Source organism: Aquarana catesbeiana, linkage group LG11 (assembly GCF_042186555.1).
Source record: "Aquarana catesbeiana isolate 2022-GZ linkage group LG11, ASM4218655v1, whole genome shotgun sequence".
NCBI classification, from domain to species: domain Eukaryota; kingdom Metazoa; phylum Chordata; class Amphibia; order Anura; family Ranidae; genus Aquarana; species Aquarana catesbeiana.
This window is the reverse complement of record NC_133334.1, coordinates 224,756,373-224,778,236: the sequence shown is the minus strand read 5'-3', so window position 1 is coordinate 224,778,236 and position 21,864 is coordinate 224,756,373.

Genomic DNA, 21,864 nt, shown 5'->3' with positions numbered 1-21,864 from the left:
ATGGGAGAAAGTTCTAGAAAGTCAACCATTACTGCAGCCCTCCACCAGTCGTGGCTTTATGGCAGAGTGGCCCGACGGAAGCCTCTCCTCAGTGCAGGACACATGAAAGCCCACATAGAGTTTGCTAAAAAAACACCTGAAGGACTCCAAGATGGTGAGAAATAAGATTCTCTGATCTGATGAGACCAAGATAGAACTTTTTGGCCTTAATTCTAAGCGGTATGTGTGGAGAAAACCAGGCACTGCTCATCACCTGTCCAATACAGTCCCAACAGTGAAGCATGGTGGTGGCAGCATCATGCTGTGTGGGTGTTTTTCAGCTGCAGGGACAGGATGACTGGTTGCAATCGAGGAAAAGATGAATGCGGCCAAGTACAGGGATATCCTGGATGAAAACCTTCTCCAGAGTGCTCAGGACCTCAGATTGGGCCAAAGGTTTACCTTCCAACAAGACAATGACCCTAAGCACACAGCTAAAATAATGAAGGAGTGGCTTCACAACTGTTCTTGAATGGCCCAGCCAGAGCCCTGACTTAAACCCAATTGAGCATCTCTGGAGAGACCTAAAAATGGCTGTCCACCAATGTTTACCATCCAACCTGATAGAACTGGAGAGGATCTGCAAGGAGGAATGGCAGAGGATCCCCAAATCCAGGTGTGAAAAACTTGTTGCATCTTTCCCAAAAAGACTCATGGCTGTATTAGCTCAAAAGGGTGCTTCTACTAAATACTGAGCAAAGGGTCTGAATACTTAGGACCATGTGATATTTCCATTTTTCTTTTTTAATAAATCTGCAAAAATGTCAACAATTCTGTGTTTTTCTGTCAATATGGGGTGCTGTGTGTACATTAATGAGGAAAAAAAAATGAACTTAAATGATTTTAGCAAATGGCTGCAAAGAGTGAAAAATTTAAGGGGGTCTGAATACTTTCCGTCCCCACTGTATAGCACCAGTAAATGCAGGGCATCTTTTCCATTGGGCACGCTGGGCAGTTGCCCCGGAGGCCCCACTTGCCTGGGGGGCCCCACCTGCCCAACGACCCCAGCTAAGCATCTGTGTGTCACCCTCGCTCCAATTTTCTGTGACCCCGTGCTCCGGCCGCCATGTCCAGTCTCAGGCCGGCCCCTGGCGCCCTGTGATTGGGCGAAAGGGGACATGTGCGGCAGGTGGGGCTGGCCTGTCCTCAATCGTGGGAGAGCAGGGCTGGCCTTCACTGTGAGCTGTGGCCGCTGTCTTCTCCTCCTCCTCTCCGGGTCACTGATCATGTCCCCGCTGGGGCAGGCAGTCTGGCAGTGTGACAGGCGGCGGCACAGAGGCAGAGCAGCTCATGAAAGAAAAAAAGGTAAGAGACTCACTTGTGAGTTTTGTTGCTGGCCCGGAGGGGAGTAGATATGGTCTGGGGAGAGGGAGCAGCCATAAAGTCAGTGTATAGTGTAATGTGTACTGTGTGTGTGTGTGTGTGTGTGGTGTATAGTGTATTGTGTGTGTAGTGTATAGTGTGTGTGTGGTGTATAGTGTGTGTGTGTGTGTGTGTGTGTGTAGTGTATTGTGTGTAGTGTATTGTTTGTGTGTGTGTGGTGTATTGGTCTGTGGGTAGAGTATTGTGTAGCAGGCAGTATGTAGTGTATTGTGTAGTGGTCTGTGGGTAGTGTATAGTGTATTGTAATATCAGACAGAAAACTGCGCTAGATAAAAAATATAAAAAAAATTAAAACTCAGTGTATGCACCCATATTGTTTTAAGTCCATCCAAAGCATATGAACAGGTGTCAATTATCAGTCTATGCAGAGTCCACAAAAGGTATGTATCCTCATCTTCAATCAAGGTGACAACACACTTAGAACCACCGCAGAAACAAGTGTAGAAGATAGGACAGTCCTCCACCTATATAACAACTGCCTCTTACCAGCTCCCTTGATCTCTGGTAAGGAGATCAAATGCGCTTTTTAGCTTATGACCCAGCTACAGTCTCGGGATGCAATAGATGGAACATCAGATATATTCTCCCTGATTTCCTTAAATAGGTCTCAACAGCATATCCATAGGCCAATCATATGTGAAAAAGAAAGGCGTAACATGAAGATCACTCCAAGAACGAATTTGCAGTGTCCTCATGGGTGACTCAACGGAAGTAAATGACGTTTGTGTTAAGGTCTTTTTTTCGTAGTCCTTCTCCGATCCACTTCTTCTCTTCCAAAAAGTTGGTTCGCAGGGTGGAGGTGTTTCTTTGAGATGGAAAAGTGTCCTGGGATGTGCTGTTATCTTGTTTCTGGCTCAGATTTCATTCCTTCAGGCATCTGGGTGTGGAGTCTGTACACAGGCTGAACTGCTGCATCCAGTGCATGGAAAGCTCCACGCTGACCACTCTGGAGTGCAGAAGGGGAAATGACGTCACTGATGCACGGCAAACGTCCAGGCTGGTGTTGGGGATTATGCAGGGATAGTACAGGCTACGCGCTCGGGGCTCACAGCTCCTTCTACTGGCCTTTTTTGTAGTGTATTGTGTAGTAGTGGTCAGTGGATAGTGTAGTTTGTGTAGTAGTGGTCAGTATAGAAATCAGGTAGGGTGGTGTGGTGTGTAGTGTAGTGGTCAGTATAGGAATCAGGTAGGTTAGTGTGGTGTGTAGTGTAGTGGTTGGTGTGGTGTGTAGTGTAGTGGTCAGTGGATATAGTGTAGTGTAGACAGGGCCCCAGTGCACTGTATTGCCTGGGGGTCTATAATGCTCTTAAGATGGCCCTGAGTAAATGTTTTAAATAATCTCTACATTTTATCACCACTTCCCGCCCTGCCTATAGCAGAATGACAGCCGGGCGGTGGTTCAGTTATCCTGACTGGGCGTCATATGACGTCCTGCAGGATAACAGCCGCCACGTGCCCGTGGGGGCGTGCATCGTGGCGATAGGTGGTGCGGTGTGTCAGTCTGACACACCGCTACACCGATCTCGATAAAGAGCCTCCAACGGAGGCTCTTTACCACATGATCAGCTGTGTCCAATCACGGCTGATCACGATGTAAACAGGAAGAGCCGTTGATCGGCTTTTCCTCGCTTATGTCTGACAGATGGGAGTAGAGGAGAGCCGATCGGCGGCTCTCCTGACAGGGGAATCTGTGCCTAGGACCACCATCATGCCGCCCAGGACCACCAGGATTGCCATCCATACTGGACCACCAGGTATGCCCCCCCTAGACCACCAGAGAAATGTAAATCTGTGCCAAGGCAGCTGCCAATCAATGCCCAGGCACCTGCCAATCAGTGCCTACTCACAATGCGTACCACTGCCAGTGCCACCAGGGATGCCTATCAGTGCCAGGTATCAATGCCCATCAGTGCCCAGCAGTGCCACCTATCAGTGCCCAGCAGTGCCGCCTATCAGTGCCACCCATGAGTACCCATCTTTGCAGCCTTTCAGGACCCATCAGTGCCGCCTATCAGTGCCCATCAGTGCCCACCAGTGCCACCCATGAGTGCCCATCAGTGCCGCCTATCAATGCCCATCAGTGCTGCATATCAGTGCCACCTACCAGTGCCTATCAGAGCCGCATATCAGTGCCCATCGTTGGTGCCTATCAGTGCCCGTCAGTGCCCGCTCATTGGTGCCACCTCATCGGTGCTGCCTTATCAGTGCCTGTCAGTGCTGTCTTATCAGTGAAGGAGAAAACTTACTTATTTACAACATTTTATAACAGAAACAAAAGCAACACTTTTATTTTTTTCAAAATGTTCAGCCTTCTTTTATTTGTTTAGCAAAAATAAAAACCGCAGAGGTGATCAAATACCACCAAAAGAAAGCTCTATTTGTGGGAACAAAATGATAAAAATTCTGTTTGGGTACAGTGTAGCATGACTGCGCAATTGTCATTTAAACAGCGACAGTGCAGAAAGCTGAAAATTGGCTTGGGCTGGAAGGTGTATAAGTGCCTGGTATTGAAGTGGTTAAAAGAAGCTGAGTACCAAGTAATAATTTAGCCTAAGCTGAGTTTAGATTATCAGTTTGCTGCAGGCAGGAAGGAGCATTTTCTCAGTCTTTTCTCTCCCAGTGATTAGACTGCAATATTGTAATTTAGGAGGAAGTCACAAGGTACGAGACTGAAGGGGGCTAATCTGTATTAGACATTGTGAACACAGCTAAGAACTGCACAGGCACCAAGATTTACATATCTGTGTCATCTCTATGCCAACTACAGAAAGGGGCGAAGAAAAGACAGTCACCCTGCACAAAGAGAGAGAGATGCAGTGACTGGTCTTTATTATATGAAGCTCCTGTATAGAGGAAATTAGACATGTGCAATTCGTTTCATAACGAATCCAATTCGGCCGAATTTTGCATCTTTCGAACATTCGGATGCATCCGAATGTCCGAATAAAACAACGAATTTCAACTAATACAAAAGAAATTATAGCGAATATAAAGAATGAATTCGACATGATTTGGTAATTCGTTAAAGATCTAATAAAACAAAAGGTCAACTCAAAGTAAATCTTACAGTCCAGTCAGCTGATTAATTTTGTGCTGGAGGTCGAATTACTGGCAAAGTGCATTCCTGAGAACTGAGTGAGAAGGGTGTTGTATTGTATTTGAGCAGAGGAGAAGAGATATTGTCATTGTGTGTGTTAATAGATTAAATAAACAAACGACTTTCTAAACTACGAATCGTTATCATGAATATATATATGCATACATAAATATTGAATTTCAACTAATACGAAAGAAATTATAGCGGATATAACGAATGAATTTGACATGATTCGAGATTCAGTATAACGAATATCGACACTCTACGAATAATAACGAATTATCCCATAACGAACATAACGTAACATAACGAATATAACAGAACAAAATTATGTATTTTACAAATGAAAATGAACCGAAACTAAATGAAATTTCCCGTTGTGCACAAGTCTAGAGGAAATGTTTTCCACTCAATTACTGCACAGATCTGGAGGAAATACACAAAGCACACCTAGATTTAAGAAAAGCTACACATAATTGATTGTATATTTTGGCAGTATTTGCTTATGTAGCACCCTCTACCTAGGTAGGTGCTGGAGTTGAGATTTTTGTCAGTGCAGGTAAATTTAGGCAGGCCTAGCTGAAGTTAGGCCTGTTTGTTTTGACCTGTGGCTGGGAATGGTTTAGAATAGGCTGGTGACTCACAGCTAGTTTCGGTTACCTCCCTTCTGCTTCTAAAGGCTTCTAGAAGGAAGGCGGGGAAGAGAGGTGGAGCTGGCTGGGGTGTTCTAAGGAGCCCTGACCAATCCCCAACCTGGATTGGCAGGGGACAGGCCTCCTTAAATACCTAGAGTCAGCCTGCTGGGGAGGAGTTGTTCAGGTGGAAGAACTGGAGATGGAGTGTTAGGCTGTCAGGGCCTTGGAGGGAGCCCCCCAGTCTGAGGGAGGACTGACCTTGGGCCGGGACTTGGAGCTGTGAAGGAACCCCAGACAACCCCAGGGGTGTCCTAAACAGGAGCAGGAGAGGACAGCAGGGAACACTGCTGGGCAATTCTCCAGGAGGGATCCATCAGGTGTCGGTGAGTGGCAGGCACAGTCGGGAGAGCTAGGAGAGGCATGCCGGAGACGACTGGGAGTGTGCAGTCAAAGATGGATGTAGAGCCAGCGGGAGAGACTGTGATGTTACTGGCAAAGTCAGGCTGCTGCAGCTGGGAGAGCTGTCAGGGTCTGCAAAGGGCTGACTAGGATCAGTAGTCCATCAAAGAGGTCAGCTAGCACTAAAAACTTTCCTATTTTGTTGCTACACTAGAGGGGCCCATGGCCCCTGCCTGCAATAAGGAACTTTGCTAAGGCCTGGTGAAACCAGAGTTAGGCCTAACCATGTGCTAGCTGCGCCTGAAAAACAGCGCTGGAGGGAGAAGGAGAGATAGTCTGCAGCCAGTGTTGTGCAGAAGGAGAATATCTGAATTGTCCCATACCATGCAAGAATCATTTTCTGGGCATCCCATGAATCCCTTAACCCCATCCAAATTCTAATCCCTCAATAAAATACAAAAACAAAGCTGATGGACTTGTTCATTGTCTTGGAGTGACTGGGCAGCACAGTGGTGTAGTGGGTAGCACTCTCACCTAGAAGTAAAAAGGGTCGCTGGTTCGAATCCCAACCATGACACTACCTGCCTGGATTTTGCATGTTCTCCCTGTGCGGGTTTCCTCCCACACTCCAAAAACATGCTGGTAGGTTAATTGGCTTCTGTCCAAAAATTGGCCCTAGTATATGAATGTGAGTTGGGGACCTTGGATTGTAAGCTCCTTGAAGGTAGGGACCGATGTGAGTGTGCGATGTATGTGTGGAGCACTCTGTAAATTCACAATGCTATATGGGTACCTTAAATAAATAGGGATAATTGTAGACATGCACCCACACTCACTCAGGATGGACTGGTGTCTTTATTCAACCTTACTAACTATGTAACTATGAAGTGAATGACAGATGGAACTGCTATATTCTGCAGCCCCTACGGGGGTACTGCTGCTGAAGTGTAGCTTAGAGAAAACTGTCTGGGGTGTAAACCTTCTTTTCATTATAAATGACCTATAAGTTGTCACAGGAAATGTATAGGAATGAACCAACAGGAGACCAGATTCAAAGTAAAAAAGTAGAATATAATCTCTTAAATTAATTAATTCAGAAAGTGGTGTTCTATCTTAAAGACATAAAGAATGTTTCAAATTAGAACTGGGATGTTATCACCAAGTATACTAACTTGCCAATTATTTGCCCATTCAAACATGTATGTTGCAGTAACGGTTAGAAAAATGCATTGTAAAGCACAATCCACAGTGTGCTATTTCATTTGGAATGGCACCCCAATGCACAACTTTGTAGCAGGAATTAAGTTGCCTTCAGCACACCACAAGGCATATATGTTCGGGTGTTAAGAAGATGCACTGCCAGCTCATTCTAACTTAATGGTTTGCCTTGAAGCAACACACCTTACCGAAGAACTCTCACAACAATGTTTACATTTTTAATTTATCTCCCAGAACCAAATGTATATAGCACTAGTTCCCATTCTAATTAGTGGCTCATTTGCAGATTAAAAGTTCCTCTTTTTTTTGCTATAGCTCCACCCTATTCTGAGGCCCAATTTATGAGTGTTCCTGTGGGATGTAAAGCCAGCACTGAGCTCCTGCCTTCTCTCTAAGCTGACTGTTCTTTCACTATTATCAATGAATGATCAACATTGCCCGAAAAGCAGCTATGCTAGACAACGGTGGGGGGGGGGGGCCTGTTTACCTAGCACTTGGTCCCCATAAATTTTAATATCATCATTGTCTCTATACCTGCTTTGGATGTGTATGGAAGATGGAGAAGCAGTGCTGAGGGAGTTGGTCAGTGGCCCTTGAGGGACCCCTGCCGAGGAGGGGTTTTACCTTGGGCTGGAGCTTGGGTAGCTGACCAGGAAGGATCCCACCACAGGAGGCAGTTGGAGGAAAGTTTTCTGGAGAGGCAGAATGAGCAAAGACAGACAGAGTGAGTAGATCAGCATGGTGCAGGGACAGACAAGGGGAGAGACTGCCAGCTGTAGCAGATCTCTCTTGAAGATAGTGGTGTGCTTAAGTCATCATCTAACCTTGCCCTGGGAGGTCTCCAGTGTGTGTGACTGGGAAGAAGAAGCAGCCAGGTGGGCTGGTGAAGTGACAGCCAGGTGGGCTAGCTTTTTATGTAGAAGTGGAGCTGGGATTAGTGTCTACAGGGAAGCAGAAGGAGTTCTACTCTACTCTACTCATGTTCTACTTTTCCAAGGGACTGAGAGCCTGTAAGGGGTTGTTACTGAGCTGACAAAAAGTAACTGTTAGCTCCTAAAGGAGTGAACCCAGCAAAGCTGTGCAAAAGAGTAAGATTTGCACAGGAGGAAGAAGTAGAAGTTGTAACTAGAGAGGAAGTTGTCCCTGGTTTGTTTTGTCATTATCAAGATGGGCATCCCATAATCCCTACCCCGTCCAAGTTATTATCCCCTAATAAAACAACAAAAGCAAGCCAAAGGACTGTTTTCTGTGTCTGGATGCAAGAAGGAAATGATGTGTGACTGGCTGTACAGCAGTAGGGAACCCCAACCTTTGCAACTCCTCCGGGAGTAGTACTACATATATACAATCTATTACCAAAAGTATTGGGCCTGCCTTTACATGCACATGAATTTTAATGGCTACCCAGTCTTAGTCTGTAGGGTTCAATATTGAGTTGGCCCACCCTTTGCAGCTATAATAACTTCTACTTTGTGGGAAGGCTGTCCACAAGGCTTAGGAGTGTGTCTATGTGAAAGTTTGACCATTCTTCCAGAAACGCATTTGTGAGGTCAGGCACTGATGTGGACGAGATGGCCTGGCTCGCAGTCTCTGCTCTAATTCATTCCAAAGGTGTTCTATCGGGTTAAGGTCAGGACTCTGTGCAGGCCAGTCAAGTTCCTCCACCCCACACTCGCTCATCCATGTCTTTATGGACCTTGCTTTGTGCACTAGTCCAAATCATTTGGTGAAAGGGGGATTATGATGTGGGGTTGTTTTTCAGGGGTTAGGCTTGGTCTCTTAGTTCCAGTGAAGGGAACTCTTAAGGCATCAGCATACCAAGACATTTTGGATAATTTCATGCTCCTAACTTTGTGGGAACAGTTTGGGGATGGCTGCTTCCTGTTCCAACATGACTGCGCACCAGTGCACAAAGCAAGGTTCAAGACATGGATGAGCGAGTTTGGGGTGGAGGAACTTGACTGGCCTGCACAGAGTCCTGGCCTCAACTCGATAAAACACCTTTGGAATGAATTAGAGTGGAGACTGCGAGCCAGGCCTTCTCGTCTAAGACTGGGATGCCATGATAGTTCATGTGCGTGTAAAGGCGGATTTCCCAATACTTTTGGTAATATATAGTGTGTGTGTGTGTGTGTGTGTGTGTGTACCTGATAAAATTCTTGCTGGTATCGCCTACCCTTGCTTGTACTACATATTGCAGTTATAAGTGAGGAAGACACATGGGTGGTCATTAACCTGTTTGACAAGGTCTGAACTGCATTTCATGCAGAGAGAGCAGAGGCATACTCATTTATTTTTTTGACACAGTTTGGTAAAATCCTCACTATACACAATACATAAAAGACCTGGTAAAGAAAACTGGAGAATAAAACTCTCTGGCCTCACATTCTCGACTGTATTACCTTTAGAACAATATAAAATTCAAATATGAATATCTTTTGAAAGCTTTTGTTATTTGAGATCTATATTATACAGGCTCAGAAACATAAAAGAGGTATTTTGTTTGAAAAAGCAGAGTGTTTAAGTGGTGTTTATGGTGGATAAAGCCCAACTGAACTTAGCAATAGACTTTGTAATAAAACCTCTGATTCCATAGCCTTGGCTCTGCTTCCATTGACAGAAGGTGTTCAGTGTGTCATATGCCGCGTACACACGAGCGGACTTTACAGCAGACTTGGTCCGGTGGACTAGAGTCCGCCGGACAATCCGATCGTGTGTGGGCTCCCGCGGACTTTTTTTCCTAAAAGTCCGACGGACCTAGAAATGAAACGTTTCAAATCTCTCCGTCGTAACTCCGCCGGACTCAGTTCCTGACGGAAAGCCCGTTCGTCTGTAGGCTGGTCCGATGGGCCAGATACGATGCAAGGGCAGGGTGCTGCATCTCGCTGCAATAGGAAAAAACAATTTTCCTATTGCGGTGAGCGCGGGGCATACCAGGCCCTTAGGTCTGGTATAGATTTTAAGGGGAACGCCCTACGCCGAAAATACGGCGTGGGGTCCCCCCCAAAATCCATACCAGACCCTCGATCCGAGCACGCAGCCCAGCCGGTCAGGTTGTCGGGAAGAGGCCCTTGTCCTCATCAACATGGGGACAAGGTTCTTTGGGGTGGGGGGCCGCAGGGCGCCCCCCTCCCCCAAAGCCCCCCACCCCCCTTGTTGAGGGCATGCGGCCTGGTACAGTTCAGGAGGGGGGGGGGCGCTCGCTCATCCCCACCCCCTTTCCAGACCAGCCGGGCTGCGTGCTCGGATCGGGGGTCTGGTAAGGTGCTCGCAAGGTGCCAATCTCGCCTATATAAAAGGTGCGAGATTGACTTCCTTTTCTAGTCCCATCGTACCCGAGTCACATTCAAAATGAACGGACTTGGCCATATGTGGGCAAGTCCGTTCATTCTGAAAGTCCGCCGTAACTCCGGTGAAAGTCAGTCGGGAAGACCGGCGGACCTAGTCTGCCGGAAAGTCCTGTCGTGTGTAGGCAAGTCCGTCCGTTCAGAAAGTCCGGCGGTTGTCTGCTGGAAGTCTGGCGGGAAGAACGTCGGACCTAGTTTCCCAGAAAGTCCGGTCGTCTGTACGCTGCATAATTATGACTGCACAGGCTGACAGCAAAGTTTGACTATGCTTCCAGGCGCACGCCATGATTTAACAGACCTGGCCAGATACACCCCCTCTTTTGTGGGTGTGTGGTTGTGGCTCACCTAAAGCCTTGTACACACGATCGGATTTTCCAATGGGAATTGTGTGATGATAGGCTGTTGCTGGAAAATCCAACTGTTTGTACGCTCCATCACACAATTGTTGGCCAACTTTCCGTGGACAAATGTTGGATGGCAGGTTTATAAATTTTCCGCAGACAAATGTCTGTTGTCGGATTTTCCGAGTGTGTGTACACAAGTCCGTCGGACAAAAGACCAAAGTACAAACACACATGCTCGGAAGCAAGGACGAGCCGTAAGCGGTCGGTCTTGTAAACTAGCGTTCGTAATGGAGAATTAACATTCGTGATGCGGCAAATTATGAAATCTAGAAATGCAGCGCACAATTCTCTTCTTCTTTAATGTGATAATAATGAAGCTACTTTGCTGGTGATACTGATGGAGTTCTGCCAAACGTATTTTCAAAGGCTTTTCTTTTCTAGTGATATCAAGAATAATATTATTATGCTTGTTATTTATTTTTTATTTTTTTGGTGCAAGTTACCACAACACCATTATCCTGTAGTTTTTAACATCAAAGATACAACTATGTTGGTGTCCCTTGTTAATTTTACATTGTATTTTTTAAAATGTAACTGTCTACTCCCAAACTGTCATTTGAAGTAAAACACTTAACCAAGTAATATTCTCCATAATTTTTTTATTGTGCGTTAAAAAAAGAAAACAAATAAAATTAGACATGCTATCTGCCAATAGAACTTAACCAAAAAGTGCATTCTATGCATCCAAAAATATAGAAAATATACCAAATCAAATCATTATTCAACCCCAAAAATAAAATTAAAGCCTCATCCATGTGTCCTGCTTCTTAATATAGGGGGTCAACAATGCCAAGGGTTGGTGAAACCAGGGGTCCGTCATCTGGAGATAATTCCGAAAATCATCTGGATTATTCTCCTAGAGCTCCCACAGCAAAGGCATATGACATAATTGGTCACGATTAATAAAGCAACCAATTTTTGGTCCAATAAATCCTCCTCCTTCTGTTCCTGGACTGGACTTGGGTCAAAGCAATAACAAGGCCAATAATAGATAACACGTTATCTCCTCCGATTCCGCAACATGGCTGGTTGACGAACGGCCGCTCAGAAGCGAACTGAAAAGCGCAAATCAACACTCACCAAACTTCTACTAACACGAAATTAGCAGAAGGAGCCGGGTGGCGCATGACAATTTAACTTCCTCTTTGTAATCTCGTAGTATGTCTAATACGTCACTATGTTCGTGTTTGTTGGCCGACAATTCCTTGCCGTTTGTATGCAAGAAAAGTTCCTGGCCAATGCCCTTCAGACAAAAGTCCGAGGCTTTGTCTGCAAAAAATCTGATCGTGTGTACGAGGCTTATGCATCATTATCAGCCCAACAATCAGAGGAAAGAACTACACTGTTGAGGAGCAGAGCGATATAGGCCATTCTAAAGAGAAAAAGGTATAGTAAAGTAAAAATCTGTCAAAACCACAAAACAGGACATTAAAGAAAAAAAAAAATTGGGGAATTTGATTGCGCTTTAAACTTTGTGGGCATCAGCGAATAAAAACTTTAACAGCGCATTGGTCTAAACTCTAAATGAATATATTTATTACATCTTGCTATATTCTCTAAGTAATTTTCAGATTCAGGTAGTGTTTTAAGTATTCCCCTCCTCTGAAACCTGAGCTTAAAGTGGTTGTAAAGGTTCAGTTTAACAAAAAAACAAAACAAAAAACAAACATGTTATACTTACCTCCACTGTGCAGTTGGTTTTGCACAGAGCGGCCCCGATCCTCCTTTTCTGGAGTCGCTCCGCGTCGCTCTTGGCTCCTCTTCTTCTCAAGTGTCCTGCCAGAGAAGCACTCTCCAACGTGATACCCGTGCGGGCGCGCTCCCGTGTCCTGCTGCTGTGTATGTAGACATAGACAGCAGGACTCGGCTCCACCCCCGGCGCGCGCATCATTGCATTTGATTGACAGCAGTGTGAGCTAATGGCTGCACTGCTATCAATCTATCCAATCAGGACACGAGACACCGGTCAGAGCTGGTGTGCTCATTCCCATCATGGGAATTACGGGGCTCAGGTAAATGTAGGGAGGGCTCGGGGACGCTGCTGCAGCACAGGAGGTTTTTCACTTTAATGCATAGAATGCATTAAGGTGAAAAACGGCGAGGGTTTACAACCCCTTTAAATACTTAGTTTATGAGTTTTTATAAAATTCCTGTGAAGGGGTTGCAACACACTAGCACTTGTCATTCATTTAAAATAATAAATAACTAAGAAAATGTTAATAAACAATGTAAAAGTGTGAGAATAGTATTATCAATTAAATTATTTTATCTCAGGAGAAAGGCATCTTAGCACTGAGCCCTTTCAACATAAATTCTGGGATTATCCCACCCAGGTGCTGTATGCAGCCTACAGGCATATGCAAAAAATTGAAAATTTTCTATTTTTCCCATACATAATCAGCATGTTAAGATAACATTCACTTTGCTTGGTACTTGCAATATACAGTATCTCACCAAAGTGAGTACACCCTCACATTTTTGTAAATATTTTATTATATCTTTTCATGTGACAACACTGAAGAATCTACACTTTGCTACAATGCAAAGTAGTGAGTGCACAGCTTGTATAACAGTGTAAATTTGCTGTCCCCTCAAAATAACTCAAAACACAGCCATTAATGTATAAACTGCTGGCAACAAAAGTGAGTACACCCCATAAGTGAAAATGTCCAAATTGGGTCCAAACTGTCAATATTTTACATTTTATTTTTATTTTTCCTTGTGAAATCATGTACAGGATACTGAATGACACAAAAAAGGCATACACAGAATCACATAAACGCAGGGCATGCTAAAAACCACATATGAATTTTGACGCTGTGGTACTTGGCATATCATGGGGTAAAGACAAGTCCTGTACAAAATGGGTCACTGGAAGGGCTGGATGGTGTTGGAAAATCTAGAGTAAAACAATTTAAGAGACATAAAATCATCTGTATGGACATCATGCATCTATGTAAGCCCGACGCATTTCCTTAGGGATTACCAACTCTTCAGGGGTGAATGCAATGGTGATCTATAAAGGAACATAACCATACGTTATAGTATTGTAGCTGAGTAATAGGAATAAGTAATGGGTGTAAGGGACAGGATGGACATCCCTATAAATACTCACGTCAACTGCATAGCTGTGAACAGAGGATCATAGCTGTTAGAAAGGTCTGGCATGGAAGCTGAGGTAGAGACACGTGGACAAGCAGGGAGCATTGTGGCTTCCCCAAGGTCAATGTGCAAATGTAGGTGACAGTGAGCCAACACTTCTGTGGATTGAGATCATTAGTATATATTGAATGTATATTATTGATGAGAAGTGTGAAAAGCCCATACACCAGGTCAGATGAAGGGAAGAACTAAGCATAGATGAAAAAAACAGATACTCAAAAACCACCAAATATTAAAGAGGAAGAAAGAAAAGAAAGGAAAAGAAAAGAAAAGAAAATTATATCCTGGGTGAGATAGTGAAGGAACCAAAGAGAAAGATGAACAAAGTGCTAAAAGTATAGGTGAAACCTATGGTGATTTACCTTGTTGGTTCACATGGAAATTGGGAACCAAAATCACAAGTGAATGCTTGCATATGAGGTGTTGCCATAGAGACACATAGACACCAAGTGAGGCGAATTTAAATGCTCCCAGCTGATACAGAGTGTCCTGTCCAGCGTCACATGGGCGTGGAAAGAAAGGGGGGGCATCTGTGCCAGAGCGAAAAAATCCACCCATACAGGCTCAGGTACCTCCCCAATGTCAGCCTAGATGGAAAGAAAAACCTGCTCATGTGGTGTGACATCAAAAGGTGTCGCACACACAGAGCAGTAACGTGGCGCCAAAGCAGTAGGGAGCACCCGCCCAAACCAATACCTCCATCCACCACAAATGGGGAGGAAGAGAACAGGTGGAAGAGGGAGGGGTGCCAAAATCGCATGATTTTATGTCTCTTATATTGTTTTACTCTAGATTTTCCAACACCATCCAGCCCTTCCAGTGGCCCATGTTGTGCAGGACTTGTCTTTACCCCATGATATGCCAAGTACCATGGCATCAATATTTATATGTTGTTTTTAGCATGCCCTGCGTTTATGCAATTCTGTGTATGCCTTTTTTGTGTCATTCAGTAAAGTCCCCCCAAAAACTCCCCCCTTTTTGTTGGAACCCATAAAAGCAATACTGTGTTTTATATCCCACATGCTTACTCTATAAAGTGATTGGCCTCATTCAAAGTCCCGACGACCAAACTTTCTCTCTTTTTGTTCAAATTTGGGATGGAGGCCAATTACTTATGGTGCCTTGGACCACATCATTCTCTCTCACCTTCCGTTTGAGGCTGCCCCACAGATGCTCAATAGGGTTTAGGTCTGGAGAAATGCTTGGCCAGTCCATCACCTTTACCCTCAGCTTCTTTATCAAGGCATCTTGGAGGTGTGTTTGGGGTCGTTATCATGTTGGACTACTGCCCTGCGGCCCAGTCTCCTAAGGGAGGGGATCAGGCTCTGCTTTAGTATGTCACAGTACATGTTGGCATTCATGGTTCCCTCAATGAACTGTAGCTCCCCAGTGCCTGTAGCACTCATGCAGCCCCAGACCATGACACTCCCACCACAATGCTTGACTGTAGGCAAGATACACTTGTCTTTGTACTCCTCACCTGGTTGCTGCCACACACACTTGACACCATCTGAACCAAATAAGTTTATCTTGGTCTCACCAGACTACAGGACATGGTTCCATTAATCCATGTCCTTAGTCTGCTTGTGTTCAGAAAACTGTTTGTGGGCTTTCTTGTGTATCATCTTTAGAAGAAGCTTCCGTCTGGTACGACAGCCATGCAGACCAATTTAATGCAGTGTGCAGCATATGGTCTGAGCACTGACAGGCTGACCCCTTCAACCTCTGCAGCAATGCTGGCAGCACTCATACGTCTATTTCCCAAAGACCATGGTGAGGCCTGTTCTGAGTGGAACCTGTCCTGTTAAACCGCTGTATGGTCTTGGCCACCATGCTGCAGCTCAGTTTCAGGGTCTTGACAATCTTCTTATAGCCATCTTTATGTAGAGCAACAAGAGAGCGATAATACCAAATTTAACACACCTGCTCTCCATTCACACCTGAATCCTTGTAACACTAACCAGTCATATGACACCGGGGAAGAAAAAATGGCTAATTGGGCCCAATTTGGACATTTTCACTTAGGGGTGTACTCACTTTTGTTGCCAGTGGTTTAAACATTAATGGCTGTGTGTTTAGTTATTTTGAGGGGACGGCAAATTTACACTGTTATACAAGCTGTACACTCCCTACTTTACATTGTAGTAAAGTGTCATTTCCTCAGTGATTTCACATAAAAAGATATAATAAAATATTTACAAAAATGTGAGGGGTGTACTCACTTTTGAGAGATACTGTATGCTGGCTTCAAATCTCATAACATTTATGTGCAACTTGACCTTGAAATTTGTTTTGCAACTTTGAAAGACCTAATAAAACCTTTTGATTTAAAAAAAAGAAAATGTTTTATTTTTTTGCATATGCCTGTACGCTCTACTCACGTTTATGATAGCACCACCATATACCCAAACTACAGCCGAGCACTGCCATTCATGTCTATGGGAGGCTGTATGCAGCACCTTGGCAGAAAATTTGTGTTGAATGCGTTCAAAGGACCAGGTTTAAGAGTCAAGAGTCTTATTCACATTTGCAGATGAAATAATATATTTATTCAAATGTCCGCTATAAAACTAAATGTCACAATTCAGCAACATTACACAGGGTGCTTGCCACGTAAAAAAAAAGATGATGATTATGTCTGGAAGTTATTTAAAATTGGAAAATGAAGGCTCAGTATTTTATATGGTAAGCAGAAAAAAACAAAAAGCCTGGTAGCATGTGCTCTCTGGCAGATCATCTATGATTTATGACTTGTGCAATTTGTACTCTGTGAATACCCAACTTTCTGCCAAGTAAACCTTCCAGAACCAAGAAAACGTCAAGATATTTAAATTTGCATGTAAAAACTGAACAGCTAAGAAAGGACATTTGTATGGGAACCAAAATTAAATGGCCATGCCAGGCAGCAATCCATGTTCTAGAGATACAATCATTGAAACAAGAACCCTGTGCTCATAGCAACAAAAAAACTGCTGTCAGGTTTAAGATGAAGACAACTAGAAGTGTCTAAACACTCTTCCAACATTGTTCATGTCAGAACAGTCTCCTCGTTGGGCGCCAAGCAAGGGTCACATGGGAGGCCTACCCTGGGGTGGGTTTCTCTGGGCTACGCTAGACACTTTGTACAGGGTCACTGCACTACATATGGCATACTTTTTACTTGAGCCATGCTCATGGCCCGGTGGATGACAAACATGAATAAACTCTAGTAAACACTCGATGTGTTAAACATCACCAAAGTCACTTGTGCATTTAAGAAAGACAAGCAGAGCTCCCTCTCTTAATTACCTGCCACATGACAACACTTATGGCAGGCTGCTAGAGACACCTTTGTTACCCTTGGTAACCACTTATATGTTCACGCTGTATTAATTCTTGTACTGATGTCTTCATACCCCCATATACTTAGCAACCCAAGCTGTAGACTATATGTGCCAGTTACTTATATTGCGCCCCTTTAGTAACTTCTGAAGAGGCAAAGGCAAAGTTTCAAAAAGCTTTACTGAAGAATAAATTAACACGGTGACAGCTTACGTTAAGTCCATAATTGGATGAGTCCATAGTGGGTTAAACTCCGATTTCGGCAATTCTCTGGTCCTCCAGGCTCTAATGACAGCATGACAGCATTTCTGCAGGCCCCATCTGACTCCCGCCACCCCTTACTCTCTTCCCTTTTTAGGTATAAGCTTTCTCTCTCCCCTTGGGTGTGGACCCCACGTTCCTTTTATATTACATAAATTGAATATGATTTTTTTTTTTAAACATTTTTTACACTGGATTTATAAGCTATTTTAAAAATAATGCAATTGATATTTCAGGGGAGTGCAATAGAAATCTGTACATCTATATAGCTTAAATTGAGTGGTTAATGAATTAAGATCTAGTCTCATAGCACTTATATAAATAAAGTCCTTGAGTTTATATTAAGTTAAAGGAGTTGTAAAGGCAGCAGGTTTTTGTATCTTAATGCATTCAGTGCATTAAGAAAAAAACCTTCTATGTGCAGCAGCCTCCTCAGCACCCCCTAATACTTCCCTGAGTCCCATCTCTGTCCAGCGATGTAAACAAGTACCTCAGCCGTCCGGGAGTCTCCCTCCTGATTGGCTGAGACACAGCAGCAGCGCCACTGGCTCCCGGGAAAAGATAGCAGCGTAGAGCCCCGTGACTGCCCAGACTACATAGGGAGCAGTGGTAACATTGTTTGGGACTTGGTGTCACCCTTATTCGGAAAGGGGTACCACTTGTACGTGGACAATTATTACACAAGTGTGCCACTTTTTAGTCACCTTTTTGATTTTGGAATTGCCGCATGGCACCATGCGATCTTATTGCCAGGGCTTCCCCCAACGCCTTGTAGATTCCCAACTTAGATGGGGGGGGGAGAGCCTGCTTGAGGTATAATAAATCGCTTGCAGTGAAGTGGAGGGACACACTGAATGTTATTGTTCATGTCCTCCATGACAGTCCAAATTACAAGGGCGACTGATGTTGTTGAGAAGCCCCTCTGTGTCCATGAATACAACCTTAACATGGGAGGGGTAGGGTTTAACGACCAGATGATGGCGCTGTACTTAATTGCCCATAAGGCCAGACGCTAGTATAAAAAAGTGTCTGTATACTTATTCCAATTGGCTCTGCTAAAGCGCCAGGAAGAACTGAATCCTTCCTAAAATTCCAGGATAAGATCATCACAGCCTATCGGTTTCCAGACGGTGCTGTGGCCCAACTTCCCAATCCAAATGCAGTGTGTCGGCTGCATGAGAGGCATTTTTCGGGCGTCCTCTGTGGTAGCTTTACCCAAAGATCACCCCAAAGAAGATGTTGTGTCTGTAGAAAACGCAAATATAGGCGTGACACCCGCTTTTATTGTCCCTCCTGTCCTGACCAAACTGGTCTCTGCATCAGTGACTGTTTCCGTCGCTACCACACACTAGTGGAGTATTAGAATAGGGTACAGCACGGCACAGTCCTAGGGCACACTTTCACACAGGGTCTCAAAAGATGTTAGATGGCCATCGTATTTTGAGAGACCCTAAGCTGAAATGTTTATAGTTACAATAAAAGTGTAAAATATAAAAGCCAAAAATAGTTGTCGTTTTATTGTTTTCTCTCTATTATTCTGCTCTGTTTTACTATATTTTATGCTAAACTGTAATGTTTTATTGTTACTGTGTTTTATCTTGTATGCTTTGCAGGTATGTCATTCTTCTGTTATACTGTACTGTTACTGTGTTTTATTGTTAACCATTATTTGCTTTGAAGGTACACCGTTCAGCTGCAGAATGGGTTTATTTATTTTGACAGCAACAGGGTTTGCTCTCACGATATGTAAATCCGTGACTTCATCACTGTAGGAGGTGATTTCACCACCACAGTTAAAAAAAAGAGCATATATGCTGAAGCATGGGGGCAGGGGTGGACATTAGGGGCGGATTGCCCCTATGCTTCGGCATATATTTTTTACTCTTTTTTTTGGCACTGATTGCAATAAAAATAAGTTGTTTTATTGCGTTAATGTTTTATTGATACTGTGATTTATTGTTACCATTGTTTGCTTTACAGGTATGCCATTCAGCTGCAGCACTGATTTTTTATTTTGTTTTGACAGTAACAGGGTGCTCTCATGATACGTAAATCAGCGACTCCAGCGCTGTAGGAGATTTCCCCACCACAGTTAAAAAAAGAGCATATATGTCGTAGCATAGGAGCAGGGGTGGACATTAGGGGCAAATTTCCCCTATGCTTCGGCATATATTTTTATTTACTTTTCTTGGCAGAGATTTCTTCATCCACATCGATCGATGTGAATAGAAGAATCTGAATGGTGCATGTATGCCCGTTCTTGGCAGAGATTTCTTCATCCACAAAAAAGATGAAAGATACCAGTAAAAAGATACCAAAGCGCAAAAAGTGTCCGTTGCGAGCATTCATCTCTTGGCGCATAATACCCTAAACCAGTGGTGTATTTAGGTTTTGTGCTGCCCTAGGCCTGACTAAACTCATGCACCCCCTAATTTAAATACGATCCACCCTTCCTGTCAAGGCCACACCCCTTCCCATTTAAGACACACCCTGTCATCTGTAAACCACACCCCTTCCTCTTTCAATTGATGGGCACAGTGGCTGCGTTTAATGACACAGTGGCAGAAATTGATGGGCACAGTGGCTGGGTTTGATGGCACAGTGGCTGCGTTTGATGGGCACAGTTGCAGCAATTGATGGGCACAGTGGCTGCGTTTGATGGGCACAGTGGCTGCATTTGATGGCACAGTGGCTGCGTTTGATGGGCACAGTGGTGGCAATTGATGGGCACAGTGGTGGCAATTGATGGGCACAGTGGTGGCAATTGATGGGCACAGTGGCGGGGTTTGATGACACAGTGGCTACGTTTGATGGGAACAGTGGCTGCGTTTGATGGCACAGTGGCTGCCTTTGATGGGCACAGTGGTGGCAAATGATGGGCACAGTGGCTGCGTTTGATGGGCACAGTGGCAGCAATTGATGGGCACAGTGGCAGCGTTACTAAAGCTGCCTGGGTATACACGTTTTTAAATTGGTCCTGGCTCCCTGTTTCAATCTATCTATTTATATCCCTCGCTCTCATCAATTTGTACCTGAGGGTTCCCACCGCCACCGTCATCCTCTTCTCTCTCGCTCCTCCTCTGGTTACAGAGGCGCGGGTGCCCACGTAGTCTCGTTATCTGCTGAAAAAGTCCCCGCCCACTGGGACGCAACGCGTCCAGAACGTAACGGCGTGACGTCACCCGCTGCTACCGCGCATGCTCCACTCCGTATCTCTACACGACAGTTTCCTGCATATCTTGTTGTGTTCGTCCTGGCACTTGTGAAGTGCCATTTTTGTAAGTGACATTTTTTTATTGATTTAAATAAATTGGAATATACAGAGAGCACTATTTTTGTCCTTTTTACATTGCATATGCCATGTGAGAGCCATCCTTATCCACAGCTCTGTTCAGAGCCATCCTCACCTACAGCCCAGTGTCTCCTGACGGATTACCATCATCCAAATAGGATCCCCTGTCGTTTGACCCGTATGGGAATGCCTTATTGACCCTCTATAACAAAAGGGTCCTGGTCATCAGGTCAGAGGCCACTCACTTTATCGGTGTCGGGCACACTCATCTACTACTTTATTGGCATGCAGTCACGTGTGGTGGATACTTATTGAATACTTGGACATCACTAGCTGTCACGTGTTATTTAATACTTGGACATCACTAGTGCTTGTATCTATTCTAGGATTGTATGTCACTGAAGGACTATATGTTTTTTAGCATATTGATTTTTAGCATTTTGATATTTCCGTATCTTGCTCCTGAAAATGTATTATTTATTTTAATTTTAATTTTAATTTTATTTTAATTTTTTTTTTTTTTTTAGCGCTGCACCTTTCTTTATATACTGGTTACAGAGAGACCCGTCCTGACTCCCCGCCCCGAGCTGGAGAGCATGCAGTGATGCTGCGTGGAGGTGGGTAGGTGGAGCATTGGGCTCCGCCTCCACCAGTTAAACTATGTGCACCAGGTATGGCCAGTGACTGTAGTGGGCGGCAGTCGCTCCCCCCCCGGCCAAGTATGTGCCCATACTGCCAGTGCCCATGATATATAGCCACAGGAGGCTGTATCTGAGCGGGACGTGGGGAGGACGGGTCAGGGGGTTTTCGTGCAGGGAGGCGACAAAAAAGCCGCTCCCCCTTCAAAGTGCCACCCTAGGCCTTGTCAGCCTAGGCCAAGACACAGAACTGCCCTAAACGTGCATGCTACTCAGTGCACCGTCCAGCCCTATCCAGCCACAGCAGTTTCAGCCTCCCACAGAGTTTATCAGGCTGCCGGCAGGGGGGCTGGACAGTGCAAAGTACTGCCCAAACCTAAACACTGAAGCCTCATGCACTGGGGCTAATGGCCAAGTGTGCATTAAACCTAAAGATACCTGAAGAAAAAGTATTTTTTAAAACTGAAATTAACCTGATTGGGCTGCTATTGCTGTATGTAAGCCAAGCTAACTGAGAAAGCAATCAATTCCAAAACCAAATACAGAGGCAAGAAAAAATAAGTGAAAAGGTATTTGAAACCCCATTGAATTAACTAGTTTTCACAGTAATTTGCCATAAAATGTGATCTGACCCTCATCTAAGCTACAATAGTCAAACACAATGTACT